Consider the following 14,705-nt stretch of genomic DNA (forward strand, 5'->3'; position numbering starts at 1 on the left):
AAAAAAGCATTAAGCTGATGCTTGATATTTGGAGTCTTTTAATACACCTGAGAACATGGTGAAACTATCACTTTTACTAACTCTTCTTCAGATTAATTCTGCAGGATAAGAATCTTAGAAACGAAGTGAGTGTCTACATATATATATATATACTGAACCCTGAATAAAACCTTGAATCTCTGACACTTGATAGAAATTATTTACAAGTGTTACAGAAGACAATTTCCCAAACAATCTGTAAAATTACAAAAAGGGTAATATGATGCCTTTTTACTACTGCAGAATTCCTAAGATGAAAGATTAAGCTAAGCAAGTGTCCTTTCATGATTAAAGTAATTTCTATGTCTCAGAGCAGCACAGGTGAGATCAAGTTGATCAAATCCTTTGATCAGTGATACAGCACTTAAGCAAGAATGATGAACTGCATGACATGGATTGTTTTGTTGATAATTCTATAGAAGGGAATAATATGGGGTCACAGAAGACCATGAACTTAATTTGAGTTAAGAAATATTATGCTGATGAGAAAAAAGGAATCAGAATGGGAACAACAACAGAAAGGTGGATTGCAAGAAACATGAAGTGCATCTTCCCTTCTGTCTAACACTGGGGCTTACGGGCTCCAGTTTTACAAATCAAGCCTCAAGAAAGATGTCAGTCCTTTTATGTAACTCAGGTTGTTATAGAAAACATAGATTTAGAAAAAGAAAAAACAAACAAACAAACAAAACTTGGAGTGGAGAGAGGGAAATATATGAACAAAAGGAAAACAAATTATCCTCGTCTCCATGGTGGATAGTGCAAACTTTATAATCATTTACACTATAAGAAGAAAGACCTGAGGTAGACATTAGGAAAAATCTTCCAAACTACAGGTATAAAAAGGCATTGTAAAAATTTAACTGAAGAGGTTAGAGATCTTTAAGGGCAGACTAGAAAAAAAAAAATCTGCCAGGAATGACATAACCACAGTGGATTCAGCCTTTGGTAGAAGATTAAATGACCTCTTGATGCATCTGCAATTATTCTAAGATTTACATTGCAGCTAGGAAGCAAACAGAAAGTTTTCAAGATCACCTTTGAAAAAGCAATTTACAAGAAACTTTAGTAAGTCTAGTAAGTGAAAAAAAAAAAAAAAAAAAAAAAAAAACAAGCAGAAAATACAATTAAAGTATAAGGGTGATATCAACAATTGCTTGATCAGACTTTCTGTGATGCCTGACAGAATGACACTTTATTACTGTAACAGACTTTGAACAGGAGAAATAAAGTATTAACAAGTGGAATACAAAATTAATTAAACAATCACAAGAAATGAAGTGCCTTGGAGGCAACTCTTGCTACCCTCAAATACAGCTCTTAGACCATATGAAAAAGTTAACGTTTTGGTAAATCGTATTTTTCACGGAATCACAGAATTATCTAGGTTGGAAGAGACCTCAAGATCATTGAGTCCAACCCCTGACCTAACACTAACAAGTCCTCCACTAAACCATATCGCTATTTTCAACATCTAAACATCTTTTAAAGACCTCCAGGGATGGTGACTCCACCACTTCCCTGGGCAGCCCGTTCCAATGCCTCACAACCCTCTCAGTAAAGAAGTTCTTCCTAATATTAAACCTAAAACACCCTTGGCACAACTTTAGCCCATTCCCTCTCGTCCTGTCACCAGGCACGTGGGAGAACAGACCAACCCTCACCTCTCTACAGCCTCTTTTAATGTACTTATAAAGAGCAATAAGGTCGCCCCTGAGCCTCCTCTTCTCCAGGCTGAACAAGCCCAGCTCCCTCAGCCGCTCCTCGTAGGACTTGTTCTCCAGGCCCCTCACCAGCTTCGTCGCCCTTCTCTGGACTCGCTCAAGCACCTTGACGTCCTTCTTGTAGCGAGGGGCCCAAAACTGAGCACAGTACTCAAGGTGCGGCCTCACCAGAGCCAAGTACAGGGGGACGATCACTTCCCTAGACCTGCTGGCCACACTGCTTCTTATACAAGCCAGGATGCCGTTGGCCTTCTTGGCCACCTGAGCACACTGCTGGCTCATATTCAGCCGACTATCCACCAATACTCCCAGGTCCTTCTCCACCTGGCAGCTTTCCAACCACTCATCTCCCAGCCTGTAGCTCTGCTTGGGGTTATTGCGCCCCAGGTGCAGGACCTGGCACTTGGCCTTGTTGAACTTCATGCAGTTGATCTCAGCCCATCGGTGCAGCCTATCCAGATCCTCCTGCAGAGCCTTTCTACCCTCGAGCAGATCAATACACGCACCTAACTTGGTGTCATCTGCAAACTTACTGAGGATGCTCTCGATCCCCTCGTCCAGATCATCGATGAAAATATTAGAGGACCGGCCCCAGCACCGAGCCCTGGGGGATGCCACTAGTGACCTCCAGCTGGATTTGACTCCATTCACCATGACTCTTTGGGCCTGGCTATCCAGCCAGTTTCTAACCCAATGAAGCGTATGCCAGTCCAAGCCACGAGCAGCCAGTTTCTTGAGGAGAATGTTGTGGGAAACGGTGTCAAAAGCCTTGCTGAAGTCAAGGTAGACCACATCCACAGCCTTTCCCTCATCCACCAAGCATGTCACTTTGTCACAGAAGATCAGGTTCTTCAAGCAGGACCTGCCTTTCATAAATTCATGCTGACTGGGCCTGATCGCCTGCTTGCCCTGCAAGTGCCACGTGATGACCCTCAAGATAATCTGCTCCATGAGTTTCCCTGGCACTGAGGTCAAACTGACAGGCCTATAGTTTCCCGGGTCTGCCCTCCAGCCCTTCTTGTGGGTGGGCATCATGTTTGCTAGCCGCCAGTCAACTGGGACCTCCCCCGATAGCCAGGACTGCTGATAAATGATGGTAAGCGGCTTAGCCAGCTTCTCCGCCATTTCTCTCAGTATCCTCAGGTGGATCCCATCTGGCCCTATTGACTTGCGTACATCCAAGTGCCATAGCAGGTTGCCAACTGTTTCTTCATGGATAGTGAGGGCCACATCCTGCTCCCCATCCCCTTCCACCAGCTCAGGGTACTGGGTATCCAGAGAGCAACTGTTTTTGCTGCTAAAGACTGATGTAAAGAGGCATTAAGCACCTCCGCCTTTTCCTCATCTTTTGTAACTATGTTCCCCCCCGCATCCAGTAAAGGCTGGAGATTCACCTTAGTCCTCCGTTATGCATTAATGTATTTGTAAAAACATTTTTTGTTGTCTGACAGCAGTAGCCAGATTGAGCTCCAGATGAGCTCTGTCCTTTCTAATTTTGTCCCTGCACTGCCTCGCAACATCCTTATAGTCCTCCCGAGTGGCCAGGCTGACAAATAGGTCCCTCTGTTCCCCTGAGAAGGGAGTCGCCCACAACAATCACCCTTCTTTCTTTCTTGGTGGAGGCAGTCCTGAGGCGTGGAGTTGAATTCCTCGCCCTTGGCATCCTCCTGGGTAGACTTACTACCTCTTCCTCTGCTACTGATCTCTCAAGCTCCAGGGCCTCAAACCTGTTGCGTAAGGGCACCTGGGAAGGTGGGGGGGGAGGGCATCGCCTGCGATGTCGAGCAGGGATCTGTCTCCATTCCTCCTCAACTCCTAGGTCCCCTGCCTCTGCCCGACAGCAACAAGGCAGGGGGTCCACCCCGATTTGGGGTGTCTCACCCCGGTGCCTGCCCTTCAGGCCGTGCAGGGAGTTGCTCCACAAGTCTATCTTGTGCTCACACTCCCTGATATCCCTCAACCTCTTGACTTCCTCCTTGAGTTCTGCCACAAGGCGGACCAGGTCATCCACCTGCTCGCACCTCACGCACACAGTCTCTTTGCCCCCCGCAGGTGGTAGCAACAGGCTCAGGCACTCCCTGCACCCGGAGACCTGAACTGCCACAGTTTTGAGTGGGCAGTCGGTCTGGGTGTGTACAGATTTCCTGGAGAGCACACTGTGCCTGGTGTACACCATTGCAGCTGAGCTAGCAGTAGACCGCCGTTAGAGGAGGTGTTTGTATGGGCGGAGGGGAGCGCTCTGCCCTTCCTGCTCACCTTGCCTGCGCTGACTGCCGCACCACGCCCTGTTTGCCCATCCTGGTCACCGCGCTCCTGGTCACTCGCGCTCCCTAGGGGCAGCTTATGAACGGCCAGGGAGGGGGCGCTGCTGGCTCCGCCTCCGCCTCGTTCACCTCCCTCATGAGGGCTGCCAGGACCCGGCAGCTCCCTCGAGTGGGCTTGGTACTGGAAAAATTAGCCCTGCCTGCCCGATCCCCCACTCCGCTGCAGAACGCGTCTGCCCCGGAGCCTCTCGCCTCGGCAAGTGGCAGATTTTGTTAAATCTTCAAACATAAAGGCTTAGGACTGAAAGAGACTTTGAACTCTGTTTTGTAGAGTAGGAAAGAAAGAGGAACATAGCTCAACTAAACTGGTTTAATGGAAGACAGACAAAAAATAAGGGAAAAAAAGGGAAAAATGCTTATGTTTGGGCACAGATGCTGTACAGGAAACATAGTTTTCTGTATTGTATTGCAAGAGTGAATTGTTTTACAATTCTCTCTCGAGATAAAGGTTCCATGGGGAGTTGAGGAGAATGTAGTCTAATTTATTTTAATGATCAGAGTAGTCAATTAAGTGCCTACACTTATAAGAGGAGGACTTTTTATGTCTGGTCATTTTCTTAATAAAGATTTCCCTAAACATTCGAAGACTGCATTTGGAAAATGCGAGTAGTCATTACTATCTTAACGACTAGTAAATTCAATACAGGTATGATTATCATGTGTCCTTCAAAATAAGCCTCTTTCCTTTAGGATCTTATAATTTTTACAAAAACAAACAAACAAACCAAACAGTGTTTTGTTCCAGATGTTATAAACTGAATAGTTTAAATCTATTTTTAAGTAACTACTAGCTACAGCTGCTAAAAGAGGAAATTTTATTTCTGAAGAGAAAAACAAAGTAAAATGTGAATGTTAGTTTTCATTCCAAAGTGCCTGGAACTTTGCCATTTTAAAGATTTGTTCATGCTTTTCTCCAAGTTCTAGTTGAAAAAAAAAAAAAAAAAAAAAAAAAACATATTTGAGGATGGGAATGTGTTTTAAATGATGCTACATATATGTACTGGGTCTGGCTGGAATGTTAACTTTCCCGGCAGCAGCCCATTCAGTGCCGTACTCTGTACTTGTAGCTGGAACAGCAGTGTTATCACACCAGTGTTGTGTCTACTGCTGAGCAGCAGTGGCACAGCATTGGGCCTTTCTCTAACCCTCCTAGGGGGTGGGCAAAAAAGTGAGTGTCGTGGAATTTTTTTACACACTCAGCAATAAAAGGTGGAAACAGGAAGAAGAGGGGAGGGGTGGGCTCTCGTTGAGAAGACGTCGGCCCTCCTCTCGAACACCGGCTGCGTGCGTTGAGGCCTTGCTTCAAGGACGTGGTCAATCATCGCTCATTTGTGGGAAGTAGAGAGTAATTTCTTTCCTCTGCACTTCCATATCGTTTTCATTTATTTTGTTTGTTTGTTTTCCTCCCTTTTTCCCCTTTCCCTTTTATTTCCCCTTAGTTAAATTGTTTAGTTCATGGTAGTCTTTATTTAATTATTATAATTATTTCCCTTTAATTAAATTATCCTTATCTCAACCCGGGAGTTGTTCTTTGCTTTACTTCTCCCCCTCCTTCTCTAAAGGAGGGGGAGTGAGAGAGCGGTTGTGGGGTTTAGCTGCCCAGCACGGTAAAACCACCACAATATAATGTTAAAGAAAATACAGAAAGGAGAGCATCTTAAAAATATTGAAAAATGACACCGTGGAGAATTCGTTGTTGAATTTGTAAAACTGAGGAAGAACTGCATTTGGATGTTGTGTTTGGAGGACCAGACACATAACGACTGACTTTGTATCGCCAGGATGCTGGCACTAATATCGTCAGGCAGTTGGCCTATCACCCACAATGGCAGTCGAGTACATTCACTCAAATAAAACCAGACTCCTTACAGTGTATCTCCTGCAGGCATATGAGCTGCGAGGTTCAAAGTAGGTGATCAAAGGAAACAGTGAACCCTCAACAGCGACAGACTGCCAGCGTTAAACAACCAAGAGCAGCTTTCAGCAGGCAGAAATCACATCTAGCAAATCTATTTTTAGAAATTCTACATATTACTGATTGAGAGCTTACAATTCACAGTCTCTCTTTAGGGTATTTTCAAGACCAATCATTTGATTTTCTCAACACTCCTTCCATTCGTTCCTGATTCTTGTTACTGCACTGCTAAAGGAGGAACTTGTGTTTTAGCACAGCACAGGACATCCTCCTGCTTCATGAATCTCAGACAATAGCTGCTGACAGGTATGGAACACGTAGGTGTTACAGAGTGGTCTTCCCCTCATCCTCTTCACCATGCCACTTGCCCTCCCACTTTTTTGGTGATGCCTTGTCATATCATGTCATATTCTTCTCCCCACTTCAGCTTCTGACACAAAGTGTGCATCTGTGTTTGATGTTCCCCCTGTTCCTTTTTTTCTCTTGTTCCTATTAAAGTATCCCACAATTTATCTATTTCACTTGCATCTTCAAAGTGTGAATAGAATAGGTACACGAATAAATAGATGTCAATGAAAAAAGAGTAGAATTAGCAAGATCTGTTTCAGTTCTCTATCTGCTTTGTGTTTCTTCATTAAACTATCCTTTCTGTCTTTCTATATGTTATATGTTGTTCAATCCCTTGGTGTGCTATGCCACCAGTATAATACAATGTTAGTATAAAAAATAAATATGGCACTCATATAGGATTAAAATTTTCATGTCAAAGCACTGATAGCTGGAAATGATAAAAATTAAGACTAACCTAAAAATACTTGTTCTTGAACTTAAATTAATGACAAAAATGAGTAATTTTTAAATTAAATGATCACTTGCAATTTGTTTATTTACCCCATTCAGAGGATAATAGCCATCCAAAAAAAATATTTCATCTTTCTAAGTATCCATCCCCTGATTCAAATCGTTTGGAAAAGACAAATTCTCCCTGAATAATTTACATTTGTTTTAAGTTACAAGGAAATGAAACTAAAGCAAATGGAGACCATTAGCTGTAATGCTTTGTGGTCTACCTATGATTAATCCTCATCTTATCAATAACACAGATGTGTATGTGTACAACTAAGTTTCTCTTCTGTATGACTCTTAAAAACAGAAATTGCTGTGGGAAATTAACTGGCTTAGGCTGAACTATTGATTTTAGTGACTTTAGAACTTTCCTCTTTCCTAAATGCTGAAAAAAAAAAAAAAACAAAAAAAACTTTATTTGCTCACGTCTGTGGTTTCTATTGCATAAATACTTGTCTTGCTCCAATGACAGGATGTACTTCTGTCAAATAAGCCATGTATGTTTTTGTGGAAAACAAAAAAATGTGTGATAGCTCATATTAAGGCGGACTCTCAAACTATGTATCAGAATGCCTTGGGTCAGAATGGAAAAGGTGTCAGTAATGATTTTAAGGTTCACATTTTATTCGATATCATGACAAGTCCAAAATCTTGATAAATTTCAGTTGACTTAAATACAACTGATTGTAAAGTGTATGATACACTTCAGTGTATCATTTCACTAAAGTACGCAACATGGCACAGCTATTTACTTCTGGAAGGCAGGAGTCCAACAGTTTTAAAATTACTTCAAATGCATAGCATAATTTGGATTATAAAAATAAAGACAAAGAGTAATTCTTGTAACTTTTCATGAAAATCTTCCTCTTATGTACACTAAATAGTAACAAATGTAGGAGCAATAATCATTTTAAACCTAAACATGCCTATTACAGATGCACTCAGCCTCCACAAAAGAAAAATTATTCTTTGGAAAATGGATTTTATTCATTAGTGAAATTTCACTCATTAAAATTTACTCTGCAAAGCTATGATAAATCAGCAAGTTGATTTTTCTTAATGAGACATTTAACTGAACTAAAATATTGCACAGCAACACCATTACATACTACACTACCAAACTAGGATGAAATTTATTTATTTTTACCAGAATGCAATAATTTAAATCTTTTTTTATTATTGTTATTATTATTTCAGCATTTTTATATACCACATCAATCAATTATATTAGCAGTAAACTAATTCAGTTTTAATTGGTCAAATTCTGAGTTTTCATACAATTTTAACTCTGAAAGTCAAGGGAATCCTCAGGGCGTTACTTTACAGAAATGGATTTGTTACGTATTTGGACATAATTATTATAGTTGCCCACATGCAACTCTACTAATAATAATTTAAGATATAGAAAGATGACTGGTTTCATTGCCACTTAAATATGTTCATGACAAATTTAAAACTGCTTATGAAAATGTTAACAAAAGAATTACATGGTAGTAATTTTGAAAGGTATCTTGGACATCACTTAAAAACGTATTTCATTCCATATGCACAAAAGCATCAACAGGTACTAGTTATGGTAGCACTGACGATGTATTTCCTCGCCTAAGTGAGGCAAAATCTCACCGCAAGGACTTCATTCTGTGGTCTCACTTCTCTAGCTTACACTGTGCTAGCAGACCAGCTTGAAACATCAAAGAAATTGAAGTTGGAAAAGAAACACAGGTAACCAAACAGTATTTTCATAAGACTACATTCTTTTCATTCATTTCGTAAGACTACAAGAGCCAACTATTGTATCAAATAAGGTACAAAAGGATGTGCTCCAAAAGATATGAAAGGGGACCAGACTGCATTCAGGCTACAAAGAGCAAGGGGAGTGTAATGAAAGCTATGAGGAAATAGGAAAGTAACTCACTAAATGGAAGAAAGATTTGCAAAAGAGAGCTTTTGTTTCAGTCTGGACTGAAAATCATAATGGACAATGGATTCTTATAATGGTAGTTAATGAGAAAGGCTTGGGAAGGAAAGTAGGTTAAAGACTATTTAGACAATTTAAACGTATTAGAAATAGCAGGCCCAGTGGAATTCAGCCTGTTGTGCTAAAAAGGATCAGCATTAGCTGTATCCAAGCAGTACGCAGTTACGTGAAATACCAGAAGAGTGAATGGCAACTGAAAGTATGTTCTGCTAGAAGCAAAAGTGAACACAGAATTTAGGAATAGTGGATTTACTTCTAATACCTTGGAAATTGCTTGAATAATTAACATTTTTAAAGATTAATACAGACAAAAGTGAAAATATTAAGTGATACTGGTTTATATAATGTAGGTTAAGCAAAACTAACCCAGTTTCTTTCTCAAGAAAACTGAATTGTTAGAAAAATAAACTTAGGAAAGCTTAGAGTTTAACCTTGGGGATGCATGTAAGGCTCGATCTTCTTGAAGTCAAACCTCTCTGGAACTTAAGATCAGAATCACAATCACCTGGCATACTGACACTGTGTCGTATTTGCTGCAGAAATATGCATGTAAAAAAAGGATAATTTAAAGACATATTAGACTAAAATACACACCGATTAGTGATTAACCATTTAGTTTTTAGCTAAGAACTAGAAGTTCATTGCACAGCTGTGCATCCACTAATAGAGATTACTCATAACTAGCAAACTGGTTAGGTGCTTTCTGAGCACAAGGTGTGTGCTATATTAGCTACATTCCCATATGATTCCAAGCTGACAGTGATCACAGCTTCTCACAAGAAAAGAAAGACCAGTGTTGAAGAAAGGGATGAAAAGAAACAAAGAAACTTCTGTAAGTAAGCACACTCCTGTCACAATCGTAACTGACAGATATCTGGGTCATTTAACATGTACATTTTTTAACACTAACACATATCCAAAAGAATCTGAGTCAAAATGTTGGTTGGATCCCACTACCAACTTATACATCTGTCTATTTTTATAAAATGTATAGTACAGGTGCCATATTTTTACTATATAACATTTTGATTTTTTCTTTAATCTCTACAAATACAATATATTAAGCTTGGGCAAACTGAGGAAGCTTAGGCACAATTACTGGGATGAGGATTGAAATTTGTATATCTCAGTACAAAACCTGAGTCATTAAAAAGCCTCTAGATAACTGCATATGCCCAAAGCACACAAATTCTATGCACATCTCTGGTATACTTTCATTTGTATATACCTAAAACAGTCCTTCTCTATGACCTCGGTACTTTATTTGTGATCTATCTCAGCTAGCCGCAAAATTTAGGCCATTCTCTAAACATTTGAAACCAGTGAGATGCTCTCCCCAGAGCATATAAACAAAACATGTTTACTCTTTAGGTATGTCACAAAGATGATACATAGCATTGCCACCTGTCTGTCCATTCCCCCCCCACACTCCCCTTCTCACATCATGTACAGACAGCCTAATGTGCTAATCAAGATGCAGGAATGCTGATGTTTAATTCAGAGGTGAAAACTTAGAACGCAAATCTGCTGTTTCTTAGTACCCCCTCTCTCGTCCTCCCTTCTAAGCAATCTATAGTTTGGGGAGTGGAATGATGGATGAGGCCAGAAAGTGAAGAAAGACACAAGAGGAAACATGACACTGTAAGTTAGGAGTTAGCATTGCCTTTTGCAAGGAGAACCTAAAATTCAGGCTCTGCATTGCAGGTTTCCAAGTCTTTTGTTGTATCTTGTACCTTTTATTATATCACTGAGTCCAGCGATGATAGATATTGCATTTATTTCATCCATCCATTATAAGGAACTGTTGGAAGTTTTTGATTGATTGGTAGCATCAGTTAACAATGTAAGTTATTTTTACTTATTTCTTTCAGCTTTCTCCATCTTGATTTTGACAGAACAATGCCCCTGTTCTATATTTAGATCACAAAAGTTCAGTTAAAATCAAAAGATAGGCCATGGAAAGCCAGTATGTGGACTATGCCAGGTGGGCAAGTCTATTGCAAACAAAGAAGCACTGCATTTTGGAATAATACATATATTTAGAAGTTATTCACTTTGGAAAATAGACAAAGCACCTAAGGTGGTATGACATGACAAACCTACACCCTGTAGCAGCTAGGGAGCAACACCAGCACAGGATGAAGAAAGTCCTGTTCTAACATAGTGGGTTTTACCAAGAGCCAGGAAAGAGGGAGTGCAAAGTTGTGTTGCTGGTGTTTTCTTTAACATCTGTAGTGACTCTCAGTACATAATGTTTGAGATCTTAAGTCAGCTCTTACTCTGTATTAAAAGTCAAAAAGAGCAAGGTCAGTCTGTGTCAGCCACAAATAAAATAAAATTTGCATGATTTGAATGATTAGAATCAAATAAATACAAAGTCCTTTTCCTATGAAACATGCACTGAACAGTATGTATTCTCTAGAAAAGCCATTTCTGGATGATGTTAGTTTTTCTCCCTCATGAATTATCAAGGAATATTTCTACGAGCTAGGTGATTGCAATAGAGAACAGAATACCAGATAAATAAAACAAAGAAAAGAGCTGTGTGTTCTTAGCAGTGCTTCCAGTCCTCAGTCTCTCAGTTTATTTGTTCATTTGGAACACCTATTTTTTCCTAGAACTAAGTACTCTTACCCAGAGCAAACATTCATACTTTTCTATTCCTTTCCTGTTTTGTCAGCATTTTACGTATCAGTAAATTGCATGTTTAACACTATATGTATATTCTATAGTGCACAAAATTTCATTCCTATTTTCATAAAACGGAGAAAAACAGCTGAATATGATATGAATATTGTAGGCAAAATTCATTTGAAAAAAATGTTTTAGGTTGAGTTTTGATTTTCTGAGATATTCCTACAGGAATTTTGATTATGTATTATTTTCCCAGAACGTGACATTACGCAAATCTGAAGGTACAGACTGGAATCTGTCAAATTGAATGTATTGAGGAACACTTAATTCATTCCCTCTGCTTTCCTTTTCACTGTTCATGCATCTATTCAAAGTTAGGATGATAGAGGTTGTCCCTCTGTACTTTCTACCTATTGCTTTTCTGGTTAAAAACTCTTATTATCAGTTTTGATAGATTCTAGGAAAGGGCTGAATTGGGTTCTTCTGAGTGGCTGAAGCCAATGCAGTTCTGAGACAAAAAAATAATGAAAACCAGTGGAATATTAACAAGAGCTTTCTGACACTAAAGCCAGATCTCAAGAAAAAGTGAGGCGTCAAAATTTTAGTGTTACCAAGTAGTCAGGCTTTGTTCAGTAGTAGAAGAGAAAAAAAGACATCTACAAAGGACCATACCTTACTGACCACAAATAGATTTCTTTGAAACACGATTTGTGTTTTTATGCATTAATCATACTTGTACAAAAACTGCTACTTTTACGTATGCACCTATTTTTGATTATTTACAATGGGAATATTTTGACAGCTTTTGGGTATAAACGATGAATTCCAGATATATCTAAATATCACATACCAGTAACTATGAAATGAGAACAGGCTGGATAGCAATTTGCGATGGAATTAAATTGCATTTGCATGCAGGAAAGCTCAAATAGTTCAGCAAAACTTAGTAAACTTCATTTGACATCCCTGCATTTTATACTTTTCCTATTTTGTTAGTCTCAGTTGTGGCAATGCACAGGGTAACAAAGTATCTCCAGCTGTTTCTTTTGTAGTGAATTTTAATCTGAAGTGAGTGCGAAGCATTCCTTCATACCGATTAATGCAGCACAAAAACGCTTGAGAAACCTTCGTTTCCCTTCTGAAGCTGTCTTGTCCTTTGTCTGCACTTCCAAGCGTTTGCATAAATTCTGCGGCGCTGAATCTCTCAGTTGCAATACAGACCTGGAGTGAGGGTCCTTTTCTACCTCTCTCCTCGGCTCCCCAGTCTTTCAAGCATTTTTGTAATGTTACATTCAGTCAGTTTCAGTGACAAAAAATTCCACTAGCCACTGCAAGGATTTGTTTTTACTTTTGGAGAATGTAAATGTGATCATTAGCTTAGGCTGTGAAATATACTGGGAGAGACAGGGAAGGAGGAAATGTCACTGTCCTGCTGCTTGCCAGAGCACATAATGAAGGCTAAGATTCCTTTCTTGTGCTTCCACATAATGAGAAAAGACATAAGATTACAATTCTTGGAGGACTAATTTTTTCTCCTCTTATCTGGAAAAAAGAATTGCATTTTTAGTACTCAAAATGTAGAAAGGTGAACCTTACAAAACAAGCAATGCAAAGCCTAAGTGAAGGCCACACAGCAAGCTTGCGATTGATCTTGCTTGTGCTGAGAGATGGGTCCCTTGCTGCTTTCAGGATATTGCTGAAAATGCATAAACATAACTACCTGTGTTAGTACACATTCCCTTACTGACGGTCATGAATACATGGTTCCTGCTTTATTTCAGATGGGATGTGTATGAATCTGATACAAATCAAGTGGCAAGGGTTTTCTTACAGTGGTCTCTTAAAAACAAAAGTATATTCAACGTATTACAATAGAGAAGAAAACAGCTAGGAATCTTCAAGTACCATTGTTTGAAGCAGAACAGGCTTGTTACTAAAGTCACAAAAAATGCGTGCCTTTGTCTTTCATGCACACATGAAGAAATACTTCATAGAAAAGAAAATACAAATTTCCTGAAATGAAAACCTGTTGTCTTAGGCCCCGATGGTGACTGAAATTGCCAGGAGATAATCCCACTGATAGTGAAGAAGCAAGCCAACTAGTGCATAAAGGATTGCTGTACACACCTTGCCTTGTGTATAATGCTGTTAAATTGCATATGAACTCTTGCTAGTACAATGTTAGCTCCTTCTGTTATGTTTTCAGCCTTACAAACAACAGCTGCTAAAAACAACACAGTGGCAATAAGTTCTTGATTGCATTTCTAGAGCAACTTTCCCATGGCTTTCCAAACCAGAATAAAACTTCCAGCATAAACAACTTTTATAAATGTCATTGAAATGTCTTAGATAAATACAGTGATAGCATAGACTTCAGTGATTTCAAAAGGATCTAGTCATTCCAAGGCCATCTTCTCACTACAACATGATGCATGGTATTTCTGAAGCAGCAGAAAAAAAGGAAAATATCGCCTGAGGAAGTAAAACTGAGTCACTTTTCACACAGGTATACTATTTCATGACTGTCAGGTGGAAACTCTTCAGGATTAATGCTTTATAATTCTCACATGGCTGATGCTTTAGAACTTCAAAGTGTAGTAGAACATTTCAAATTTTCTTCAGCCCATGAGGAAAAACCTTTTCATTGAAAGTTGCTGTCAATTGGAAACTTGAATTTAATACTATACAACTGCTACACATTTTATGAAGATTAAAATTATGCACTATGTGTGCAGAGTTGTCCTGGTAATGCAAGTTTGTTTCGGTATAAAAAATGCCTGTCTTAGTACTGAAAAATTACACAGAATTATTTCTTGTATATTTTAGTATTCCATTAGAAATGCTTTCTAAACCATTTTTAATTTAAAAACAGGATTTACTGATGTATAATCATGGCTTCTTTCACCAATAAATAGAAAAAATATTGTTGATTGAAGAGATAAGTAATCAGTGGGTATTATGAAGAAAATGTCATGAAAATCAATATATGGCTCCTGAGGAAGAGACTGATGCAGTTTAAATTTGAATTCTAGTAGTGGCAAGTCATGAATATAGAATTTGCCTCCGAAAAAAGAAATAAATATATCTGTTTGCTATAAAACCATCCCTAGTTATCTAATACTTCAAGATACAGTGTATTAGCACCCTCTCTGAATCTGTGTGAAGCTGGCCCCCTTTGGCAACTTAAAGAGCTCTTTGAACCATAGAACAGATGTAATGAAAATTGGTTCCATTAAATGCAGCTG

The sequence above is a fragment of the Netta rufina genome, assembly GCF_964035555.1.
Source record: "Netta rufina genome assembly, chromosome: 4".
Classification (NCBI taxonomy): Eukaryota; Metazoa; Chordata; class Aves; order Anseriformes; family Anatidae; genus Netta; species Netta rufina.